The following is a 12,286-nucleotide window of genomic DNA, read 5'->3' on the forward strand; positions in this document are numbered from 1 at the left end:
TACTAGACATTGACTTTTTACCACTACAGGTACATGTACATGCTTGTGTGTGTACACACACATACACCCATGCCCCCCCCCACATACACACTGCATGACCAAAGCCAAAAGTTCAAAGCAGCATGCAGAGCATCTTTTCCACCTAGGTTCATATTCCTTCTGACTGTCACACAGCTCCAACCTTGCCCATTCAGACCATTTTCACTCCTTGGATGTTTATAATAATATGATGGAACTCAGGTAGAACCTGTCTTATCCCACTCATATTCAACAAGAAGTAGCATGAAAATGTAGTGGTATGTGGTTATGGGTCAACATATGAACAAGAAGCAAAAAATCCATAAATAAATGCTTCTCCTTTCTCTTCCTGAGAAGGTATGTCTAAGGGTCTTCAGAATTCTCTGGCAGAGACAGCACTCATATTTTAAATGAGACAATTGAGGCCCATCAAAAAAAAAAAATCCAGCACGAACCTTGTCGCCTTTCTCTGCCTTCTTTAAGACATTTCAGAGAATTAGATATCAGATGCCCTAAGGCAAGCACTTATCTCTGACTCTATCTTTTTCGGAAACTGCTAAAAAAAAATGTGTATCTAAATGAGTCTTATAAAACCAATACTGAGGGAAAGTTCTGGGGGCTGTTGTGGAAACATAGTACAGAGGAAAATTTGTAGAATCAGTGAAAGTAACGGTTAAGAGGACTTATAGTAATGGGGGTTACAGATTCTAAACTGGCCATCTTTTGTAGCCAGTCAAGTGTTCTGGTGACAATGGTAGGACTGAGTTATAGTTAGTTAGCTAAGGAGGTTCCATGGAGATCACTAAATAACCGAGTCTGATGCTGGGACAGAGGGTTGCTTTCCAAACTGACAGCAGGGCCCTCTTGCTGAGGATAGCTTCCACTAAGGTCATTGAACATAGAGAGGTCAAACTGGTGTGCACTTGGAGCCTCATCTCTTTGGCACAACAGGGTACTTTTCAGACTATGGAAAGAGAAACCTGGATACCAACCCAGTCACATAACTTTCTTTTTATAATATGTCCTGCTGGCAAGATATCCTGAAAAATGGTGGCATAGAACTTGTGGGAGTGGCCAACCAATGTCTGATTTAACTTGAATACCACTCCATGAGGGCACCCTTGCCCAACACTGCTTGGATGTGCAGGAACTGAAGACTGTATAGCCCAGAGACCTGGGAGTAGAACAAAACATAATTAGTCTAAAAAACAAAAATCAATGAAATGATTCCTAATGAAAGTCTGCTAAAGTCGTAAAACAGTGTCATATCCAATCATCATCAGAGAGATTTCCTCCAGCAGCAGGTGGGAGCTGGTGCAGAGACCCACAGTCAGAGATTATGTAGAAAATTTAAATTGAAGGTTTCCACCTAGTATCTGTCATAAGAGATTGGGTAACTCCATGGAAATGGACAGGAAAGACCGTAGGAGTCAGAAGGAATAGAGGACAATGGGAGAACTTGGCCCACTGAATAAACTAAGCAGGGCTTACATGAGCTCATAGAGTCTGAAATGGTAAACATAGGGTCTGCATGGATCTGTACCTAGTCTTCTGCATATATGTTAGGGTTGTTAGCTTGGTGTTTATAGTGGGTATATTTCTGACTCTTTTGCCTGCCCTTGAGACTCTTTTCCTCTTATTGGTTTACCTTGTCCAGCCTCAATATGAGGGCTTTTGTCTTGTATTATTATATCCTGCTTTCTTCTATTTGGTCTCTTGGTCTCTTCTTTGTGAAAAGGAAAGAGGGGGAATGGATCTGGGGAAGAGGAAAAGTGGAGAGGGCTGGGAGGAGTGGGAGGATAGGAAACTGTGGTTAGAGTATATTGTATGAGAGAATAATCTATTTTTAATAAAAAAATAAAGATAAAAGTGTATACTTCTTTGTTGGACAGTTTTCTTTTAACTCAATCATTGATATATTCTGTCTGCTCATCTCAGTCTGCCTCTCTCCCTCACTGTGACCCCCTCTTCCTCTGTCAGTCTCGTGCACTTCTCTCTTCTCCCTTCTTTCCTCCTCTTCTCCTTTGTCTCCCTTTTATACACACATACACTTCAAATACACATACTGATACATCTTTTTAATATCAATTGGAGTGGTATATGTAGGTCTCTAGATAGGTACCCAGTAAAATAATTAAAGATTGAGGTATAACAGATTATAAATCATTTACCAAATTTCTATAAGGTAAACCTACAAAAATTCAAAACTGTGTTCTGCAGTCCCCATGAGTCCCTAAGACTCTTCCATGGAATCCATGAATTCAAAATTATTTTCATAATAAAAATAAACTGACGATTATCATTAGTTTGTGCCAAAGAGAATGGCTGATGCTTATGGGACTTAGCACAAACCGAAATAGAAGAAATCAACACTAATACTGCATTTTCACCCAAATTCCCTGCGAATTTTTTTTTGAAATGTCAAGTTCATCTAAAACTGTCCTTGAGAAAAGGCAAAAATCACATAATCTTTACTCCTGAGTACATGTTTTTATTTTGACATGTGTTGAAACATATATAAGTTCAAAAACTGGTATGTGAGACTTGTTTTGAGAGATGGGTCTTGCATAATTGTTTTAATTGTCAGATGAACTAAATTCTACTTTCACTTAAAGAACTAATGGTAGACAACAAACATTTTACTAGTATAGTCTATAGAAGTAATAAAGTCAGTTTATCACTTTAAAAAAAATAATGAATAGTATTCAGTGTCACTTAACGAAATTTGAGCTCAGAAGTAAAAAATAAGAATACTGACAACCATCCCCTCTGCCATCTTGACAGCTTTCTGAATCTTGAAATCCTGTTTTTATGAGATTAGCTGAATACTAAAAGTTGTGATTACCTGAAATAAGACAATAAAATATGTTCAATCTTAAAAAGATATTGATAAAAATCTCCCTTCTTAACCAAACTTTAGCCAAAATCCAATAAGGACTGTCACGTGCCTTAATCATGGTCTCCATATTGCCTAGGTTTTACAAGAATCCTTGTGATAAGACAGTTCAGTAGGAGAGGGTTAAAGGGGGAGGGGAGAGGTAGGGAGGAAAAAGAGAAAAATGTAGAACTCAATAATAATAATAATAATAATAATAATAAAGAATTGTCAATGGCACTGGGTCTTGTTTTGTCTGCATGTACTAGCTTTCTGGGATCCTAGTCTGTTTGGATGCTCACCTTCCTAGACCTGGAGGGAGAGGGGAGGAACTTGAACTTCCCACAGGGCAGGAAACCCTGACTGCTCTTAGAACTGGAGAGGAAGGAGGGGAGGGAGTTGGGGGGGAGGAGGAGAGGGAGTGGGGGAAATGGGAGGGTATGGGGAGGAGGGGAGGAAGTGAAAATTTTTATAAACAAATAAATTAATTAATTAAAAAAGAATCCTTCCATATTTAATCACCTCAGTATATTATTTGTAAGTTCTTGACTTGCATCCATTAAAAATACTGTTGTGTCAGTTAGCTCAATTTCCTCAATCCACCATTATCCTTCTCAGTAATTTTCCACCCACTGATATAGTCTGGGGCAACAAATTTCCATCTGTCTATACTAGGTTGAGAGTTGAGTCCACTATGTCTCCTTTGCTGGACTCTGTACATATCAGAGCAAACAAGTATCCTTCAAAATAGTAATACATGATGCCACAAAAAAAATGTATGTAGATAAAAATTCCATTCCAGACATAAAGGAGTCTAAAAAAATTAATGAGTCAGAGACATAAAAGTTCTCTGATGAAACTACATATTTCATTGCAGCTAAGCTTTGATCTGCTGCCATTCTCCAATTCCATTATACTCTCAAAGACTACCCACAATTGTCTACAAATAGGATAATAAAATATTCTATTCTCTTGTCTAAGTACTCATGTGTTGGTGAGGTCAGATTCTCTTCACGCACTTATATCAAAACATATTGCAACATATTGTCCACAGAGCAGAGCAGAATCCAGCTGCCTTCCAATTTAAAAGCGCTATGAAATATAAAACACTGGTCTTCTATTTTTTTTGTTTTACAATATAAAAGTTAGATTTTCACAGAACAATTTTGTTAATAATAACATATGATGGGTTGACTTAAAGAAAAATTCTAAATTTTCAAGATAATTTTTAATTAGATAATTTTTGTCTAGAACCAAAATTCACATGAAGGTCTATACAGTCCTGAGAGTCTTTCCATATATGTATGTGTATACCTACTTATGAACATGGAGGGGTACACATGTGTGTACATGTGGAGACAAGAGGTTGACAGTGAATGTTTTCCTCTATTGTGCCCAAGAATATATTTCAAAGATATGATTTCTTACTGAACCCAATACTTACAATTTTGGGAGAAGAATTGACCTGTTTCTATGCTCCTAGCACTGGGAATACCAATATTTTCATCTTACCTGGCTTTTACATGAATTCTTATATTTAACTTGGGTATTCATGCTTATGTAGAAGGAATTTAAACAATAACATTATATTCCCAAGTCTTCCTTAGTGAGTCTTTTCAAGACTAATGGATGTGTGTGTGTGTGTGTGTGTGTGTGTGTGTGTGTGTGTGTGAAAGAGAGAGAGAGAGAGGAAGATAAACATCCACATTGTAGTCCAACATCCACATAGATGTTATGGTATGTGTGAACACACACTTAGATTCATACACACTCTCTCACACACACAATACACATGTGATATACTGAATAGGTGCATGTATCTCTTACTCTGTGTGTCCATGTGTGTAAGTGTGCATGCATGTATGTGAAGGCCAGAAATCAACCATGGATATCCTTCCCCAGGAACCATTCTCCTTGATTTTTTTGAGAGAGCATTGTAACATGAGGGGCTGGCTTGTTGGGGTTTCTGTCCTGCCCAGTACCCCACAGCCAGCAATTCCCAAAGAAAATAGCACAGAGTCTACATAAGGTTATAAACTGATTGGCCCATTAGGTCAGGCTACTTATTAGTTCTTATGACTTATCTTAACCCATTATTCTAATCTATGTTAGCCATATGGCTCAGTACCTTTCTCAGCTGGGCAAGTTACATGCTGCCTCTTCGGTGGTCTGCGCAGGAGTGGAGAGAGAGCTTCCTGTGTCCCAGAATACTCCCAGTCTCTTTGCTCCACCCCTACTTCCTGTCTGGCTTTCCTGCCTATACTACCTGCCTGGCCAATCAGCGTTTTATTAAAATACGATTGACAGAATACAATTCTCCCACACCAGAGCATTTTTCACTAGGCTGAGGCTAAGAAATTAGGCTAAGTTATCTAGCTAGTAGATCTCAAAGATTTGCCTATCTCTGCCTTCCCAGGGCTGGAATTTGGAGCATGCACCACCAACTTGCCTGACAGGTTTCAGGGATCAGACTCAGATCCTTATTCTTACCTGGCAAGCAATTACTGAGTGACCTCTCTCCCCAGTCTAAACAATTTGGTGACCAAAGTACTTGGCAACAACATATTCCAGAATGTACCAGAAGTTAAACACTACCTAATAGTGATTAAAAGATGTTTTAGGGCTGATAAAATGGTTCATCAAGTAAGAGTGTTGGCCATGCAACCCTGATGACTTGAGTTCTATACCCAGAACCCAGGATCAAAGAAGAGAATAAACTCAAAAGAGTTGTTCTCTGGCATGCACTTTGTAGAGCATGCTACCTATACTCAGAAACACAGAATACATTCAAATGCATGCATATACATACACAGGTGAACATAATAAATAAATAGCTTAAGAATAACAAAAGATACTTGAAAGTAACAAATTGACAAATGTCAATGTTATTCTGCCTGCTTTGGTTAGAGTAGGCAACATGGGTATGGATGTGATGGCTTTGTTATCAAGAAAAATCTCAAGCAAAGAAAGAGGAGGCAAAGCAGTTTCAAATAAAAATGCTCATTTGGGGAACTCTAATCACCAAATCAAATTGGAATCATTTGATTTCATTAAACTATCCCAGGACATAAAAGTGTTATTGCTTCTCAAACAGAAGATAATGAAGTTAATTTGAATCTGAGTTCATACTAAAATGAATTTATGATACACTGTAAATAAACAGAGTACCAGAGCTGTGTTTCCAGAGACTGCTTTCATCATGTTAATGAAACATACCATTAACATTTCTAGAACTTTTTAACAAAGCAAAATCATTTTCCATCATTAAAGACAAAGCTCACATTCTGTCCTTTATAAATCTACTACCTTGTAGTGCTGTGAGACAATGGTTTGTACCCTGTCAATTGTGTTTTAATAAATGCTGATTGGCCAGTCCAGGCAGGAAGTATAGGCAGGACAACCAGACAGGAAGTAGAGGCAGGTCAATGAGAACAGGAGAATTCTGGAAAGAAGGAAGTCCTAGTCTGCAGTTGTGACCCAGCCACAGAAGAAACAAGATACAACTGCCTCTCTGAATAAGGTACCAAGCCACGTGGCTACCATAGACAAGAATAATGGGTTAATATAAGTTGTAAGAGTTAATAAGAAGTCTGAACTAATAGGCCAAGCTGTTTATAATTAATGTAGACCTCTGTGTGATTTCTTTGGGACTTAACAATTGCGGGAACTGGGAAGACAGAAACCCTGACAACAGTGTAGGACTATAGAACTCTGTGATTTCACATGCACAAGCCACCTAGAACCTTTGGTTTCATTTTGTATGCAATAATAATCCCACTGGAATCTAATTTTATAAAGTCTTACATGAAATTATCACAAGCTGGATCACCATTATGCCACATTGACACATTTTTTGAGGGTCTTCTAGCTACAAATATAATAAACCAATTCTCAGAATACAAAAAGTGGTATTAAGGTACCATGGACACTCCTTCAGCCAATAGACTTGAAGATAATGGCCCACATAGGGAGTGGTCTTGTATACTATAAATGCACATGAAAAGCATGTGTGGCCCTCTTGGCTGTGGGGTTTGGTTCCAGTTCCCAGTGCATGCCGAAGACTGCAAATCCCTACCCTTGCTGTGTGCTATCTCCAAATAAATAACCTTTTGTTATACTCCATTCTGAGTTATTGTGGAACTCTTTTGTATACCACCACTAATGAGAGCTTTATAACTCACCAAATCTGAGAAAAGATAGAAACTAGATAGGAGGAAATATGGAAAATGTCTTCAAAGCATATCTTAAAGGTATCCTCCCTCCTTCCTCATTCCCTCCTTATTTGTTTCCCTCCCTTACTCTCTCCCCTTCCTTCCTTATTTTCTTTTTGCTTTCAGATTTTGGGAATAGATTTTTGCTGTATAGTCCAAGGTAGCATGCAACTCCTAACTTAACTATTCTCAATCCTCAATTTCTATGAAAGTGACCCTGGATACATTTGTGTGTTCAAGTATTTCTTCTTAGTTAGAGAAGATAAGGAGACTTTACTGGCATCCCTATTGAGAAAACGTTGAATGTGGTACCGAGAACATAAGTGGATGGTAGAATGTGTGCCTAACATATATATTTATTTTGCTATGTTACAATCCCTGACAGAAAGAACTCAGAAGAGGAAAGACTCTTTTGCATCACATGATTTAGTTAAAAATTGGGGGGAAAATACTGTGGGGTGTATCAGGTCACAACACGGTGAGGTCAGAACTGGGAAAAAAAAAAGGTCAGAGTTCAGTTGTCTTTTTCTTTTGCTTCTTTTATTTCCCCTAAGTCCCAAGTTAATGGGGTGCTACCACCCAGGCTCAGGGTATATTGTTGCTTCTACAGATAATCTTCTCTCATGGTTTCTCTCATGGCTGCACACTCCAAAGGTATGCCTCAAATTCTTTTTTTTATAAACATCTTATTTAGTTTTCTATTTGTCTGTCTATCTGCATATTTATCTATTTGTTCATTTATTTGTTTATTTTTAATGCTAATTTTATGTGCATTGGCATATTGCCTCCAAGTATACCTGTGTGAGGGTGTCAGAACTGTGGAACTGGAGATACAGACAGTTTTGAGTTGCCATGTGGGATGTGGAATTAAACTCAGGTCTTCTGGAAGAGTGAACAGTGCTCTTGACCACTGAACCATCTGTTTAGCTCTCAACTTCTTAAATGATTTTAGATTTAGTCAGGTTGAAAATAATGATTAAACATCCAAACATTCTCTCCAGTTCAAATAATAGAACTTACCTCAAATACTCTAGTCATTTACTAATAGGTTCTCAAAGAGGACATTTAAATAGCAAATTTCTAGATGTCAGCTTTAGAGATTTAGTTTAAAAGGTACACCCATGCGTGATCCCTTTTACCCATAATCCCAAGAGAGTCTCTCAATTCCCAGCAACTACATGGTGACTCACAACCATCTCTAATGAGATCTGGTGTCCTTTTGATGAAGAGATCTGAAATCCACAAACTTAGCCTCAATTCATTGACTTTGGCATTCTTTGCAATTTCTTAAGTTTTTATGTTCTATTCAAATGGTACAATCTCAAATTTGAATTTCCTTAAAAAAGGCAAGCTGTAAGGCCTTTGCTTTGTTTCTTCAAGGAATAGCTCACAGAACAAGTAGTATGAGGGCTCTCTCATTACTTATGGACTTTATACTGGGATTGCATCCCTACTGAGGCATATGATAAAGAGAGCAGCATATATCCATAGAAAGTCCTTCAATTACAGAGAACTAAACAGCCAAATGAATGAATTCTCTCAGCAAATTCTCTCAATATTTGCACACTGTAGTCAAATGTTATGCCTACTATGCATTAAGACCATGAAAACCTTCCTGTGGAGATAACAGCATGATTGAATGTTAAACTAAGGTAGGTTTTGTGAATTGTGACCTTGATTCTACACATTCATTGGACAAAACAGACCCTCATCAATACATTCTTTATGACATCCAAAGAATTCAGTTGTTGTTAGGATCAATATCAGTCTGTAAGAAGAAGGAAGACACTGCGAGGTGTGTCCAGTTACAAGCAAGGTGCCAGAAGATCATGACAGAACACAAACCATGTATTAGGAAAACTGAGACATAGACCTTTGATATATTAGGGTCAGCATTTGTGTTTGCAGCAGCAACATTCCCCGGAAGAACTGCTAATAAAGTTTGAATGGCTCAGGAAGCTGTGCATCCGGTGTTCATACAGTTATTCCTGCTAGCATAAATCCTATGAGACTTTTAAACTCACAGTTAACTAACATTAGAGTGAAGAATTCAGGTTGGCAGACAGTTTTAGCTAATCACCAGTTTCCCAGCACCTAGCAAAGCCCCAAACACACACACACACACACACACACACACACACACACACACACACACAGAGAGAGAGAGAGAGAGAGAGAGAGAGAGACAGAGAGAGAGAGACAGAGAGAGAGAGAGAGAGAGAGACTGTCAGGCTCAGTGTCAAACTTTGCCCAGTGCAAAAACAACAGTATCATAAAGTCTTAACAGTAAAATAAGGGATGAAAAAATATATATTTCTCAAAGATATAAATATGAATTCCTTCTGGTAAAGCCTTGTCCATACAGATTTTGGTGTGTCTTAGCCTAGACAGCTATGTTTCTTCTATTGATGAAAGCTGTTCACTGTGTGTTGAGATTTCTCGCTGTGATATGCTACCAGTGTGTTAAGGCCTGACTGTAAATTATTGACACTCTCACTCTGTTTTAGCTTGACAACATGAGTGGAATAAATAGTTAAAATGGTCCATTGGTTTTCTAAGATGGAGGTAATAATTTCACAAAGACTGAAGGTAATGGTGATACTGAGAAAAAATATCTCTTTTGGTGACTGTGCTATTGGGACGGATGGGTAGTGTTTGAGCCATAACAGAACCCATGTAATTCCTCTCCACTGTCTGCCCAGATGAAGAAGACCAGAGACAGGTGAACTATGAGTCAACACAAGATATGTTCTCCTGCAGCACTTGGCAATTGCTCTCTCAAAACCTCAAGGTAAGGATGTCTCTTGTGTGTAAGAACATTTTCTGGTGATTAATGTCACATCACTGAGGAACAAAAAAAATTCAGTTCTCCATTAAAAGTTTAATTTTCTTCTTAATATTTCTTCCAAAATTTAGTAACTATAAACTTCACTGTCAAAATCATCAATTGTCTCAGGAGGAAAAAAAAAACAGCCACCCTATGCATGATTTTGTCATAACATAACTCCCTTGATTTCCAAACTGTATGAACATTCTTTATTTTTACACTGGGAAAATTATATAGCTATATAGGGTGTTATTAAGAAAAAAAATCATTCTGAGTGGTCAGCCCTTGGAGTTTTACCCACACAACCACAAATCTGCACTGATAACATTTAAGCAAGTGCCTAAACTCAGGGAGTCTGTCTCTATACTTGTGATGAGATGATGTTTTTAAAGTATTCCTACTGGGTTTAGGACGTTTAGTATCCCTGGTTTCTGTACTCTGACTGCCAGGAGCTACCTTCAATATGGTAACCTTCTTGTTTATAACCTAGAGCCCCAGTTCGTTGGGAGTCATTATTGCCACACAGAGAATACTGTTACTTTTGTTGACATTTTGGTTACCATATTGAAGGTAGCTTAAATGTTATCAGTAATACTTTCTTCACAAGTAGTTAAATAATATACTAACTAACCAGAAAAGGGAGAAGGCATTTTTAAATATTTTACTTGAAAATAATGAATACCAGTCACAAGAATTAGAAAGATAAGCTTTATTACAAATTTTTTCATTCATCGTTTAATGGCTCATTTTGAGACCCATTAAGCTTTGAATTATTAAGTGTTAAAGGGTCGAGTTAAAAGTTACAAATGACTTTTTAAAAGACTAAGTAAGAAAATTCAAGGTTAATAATGTCAGATTTACTTATGGCATGATTACCTGTCATGTGGTGTGTAGGTATGCTTCCCACAGCCGTTCATGCCCCAAACATCGTTGTGAATGAACAGCCATGAGCATATCAACAACCCAATAGGTAAAAAGCACCCTAGGAGCTGCTGGTCTACAACATACAGGGCCATGCCTAGAAAACTCTGTTCTGTCTCTCTTCAGGTGATGACTAAGAGCAATCATTACAAACTCCTGGCTTTTGTAATTTGTTTTTGGCGAAACAATTAGAATTTCCAACGTTAGAAGGCTTTAAAAGTGTATTCTGAGTATTAATCTTTCTTGAGGATTTTATGCATATGCCAAATTAGATAATGTGGTAAATGGATTTGAAAAGAATAAATCCAAAACACATTTGCATTAATGTTTTCTATTTCCTAGGAATGTTTCCCTGGTTAATTGTTAGATAGTCCATAGTAAGCAAGTTATCAGTTAATTGCTGGTAAATGCAGCATGTATATTACTTTGGTCTTTAATTTGCTACAAGTTTTATTTCTCATTAAATGATAATTTAATTGTTTAAATAAACAAGACCATTAAAACACTAGTCAATTTTTTGGAAAATTGTTTAATAAAATACAAATTTCATTTGCAATTATGATTGATTTTTTTCAATCAATAGACCTCAGAGCTGAAGCTCTTTGTTATTTTAAATTATGAAAGTTAATCATGGCAGGAGGTGGGGGCGATACAGGCATACTAGAGAGAAGAGGACACAGTTACTATGAAGGAGGAAATGGAAAAAACAGGAGAGGGAGATTTACCTGGAGAAGAAGGAGGAATGGGAACACAGAGGGAGAGTGAGAAGGAGGGAGGAAGGAAAAAAACACTAAGGATGTTTGAAAAAGCCACACAGAATTTTATTGTTTTTATGCCTTCTTAAAATTGTATTATACATGTAATATATATACAAGTATACAGAAGTTTAGCTGAACTTTTGGCAATTGTGGAGGGTGTTTACTCTAAAAATCATAACCTTGACAAATCCAGTCAGACATGGAAAATCTTTTTTCAAGTTATTTGTCAGAGTTCAAGAGAACCCCAAAACAAGTAGGCCATTGCCGTGGCCCTGCTTCCTTCCAGAAATATAAGGTATGCTTCTTTCTGAAGACACCACATTCTACAGGCATGGAATTTGTAGGAAGACTTGGAAATCTCCTCATGGAGGGCTAGCTTGGTAGTTTTAGAAGGAACTATATAAGCTGTCCACAAATAATCACATCAATGACCAGCATAGCAATGTATTCTGAAATGTGCAACAGTGCACCTATATCCTGGGAGAAACTAACAGCTACAAAATTGAACTTAAGGTCTATTTAATAAGAGGGGATCAATGCCTGGCAGCACAAATTTAGCCAACTATCTATGACTGGTAAGGCCATGGAGCCTAGAGCCTATTAGTGCCACTTTCCTAACGGTGTAACCTCTATCTGCATTCTCAATATTCATCCTTATACCCACAGATAAGTGTGA

The sequence above is a fragment of the Myodes glareolus genome, chromosome 3 (genome assembly GCF_982192425.1).
Source record: "Myodes glareolus chromosome 3, mMyoGla1.1, whole genome shotgun sequence".
Lineage (NCBI taxonomy): Eukaryota > Metazoa > Chordata > Mammalia > Rodentia > Cricetidae > Myodes > Myodes glareolus.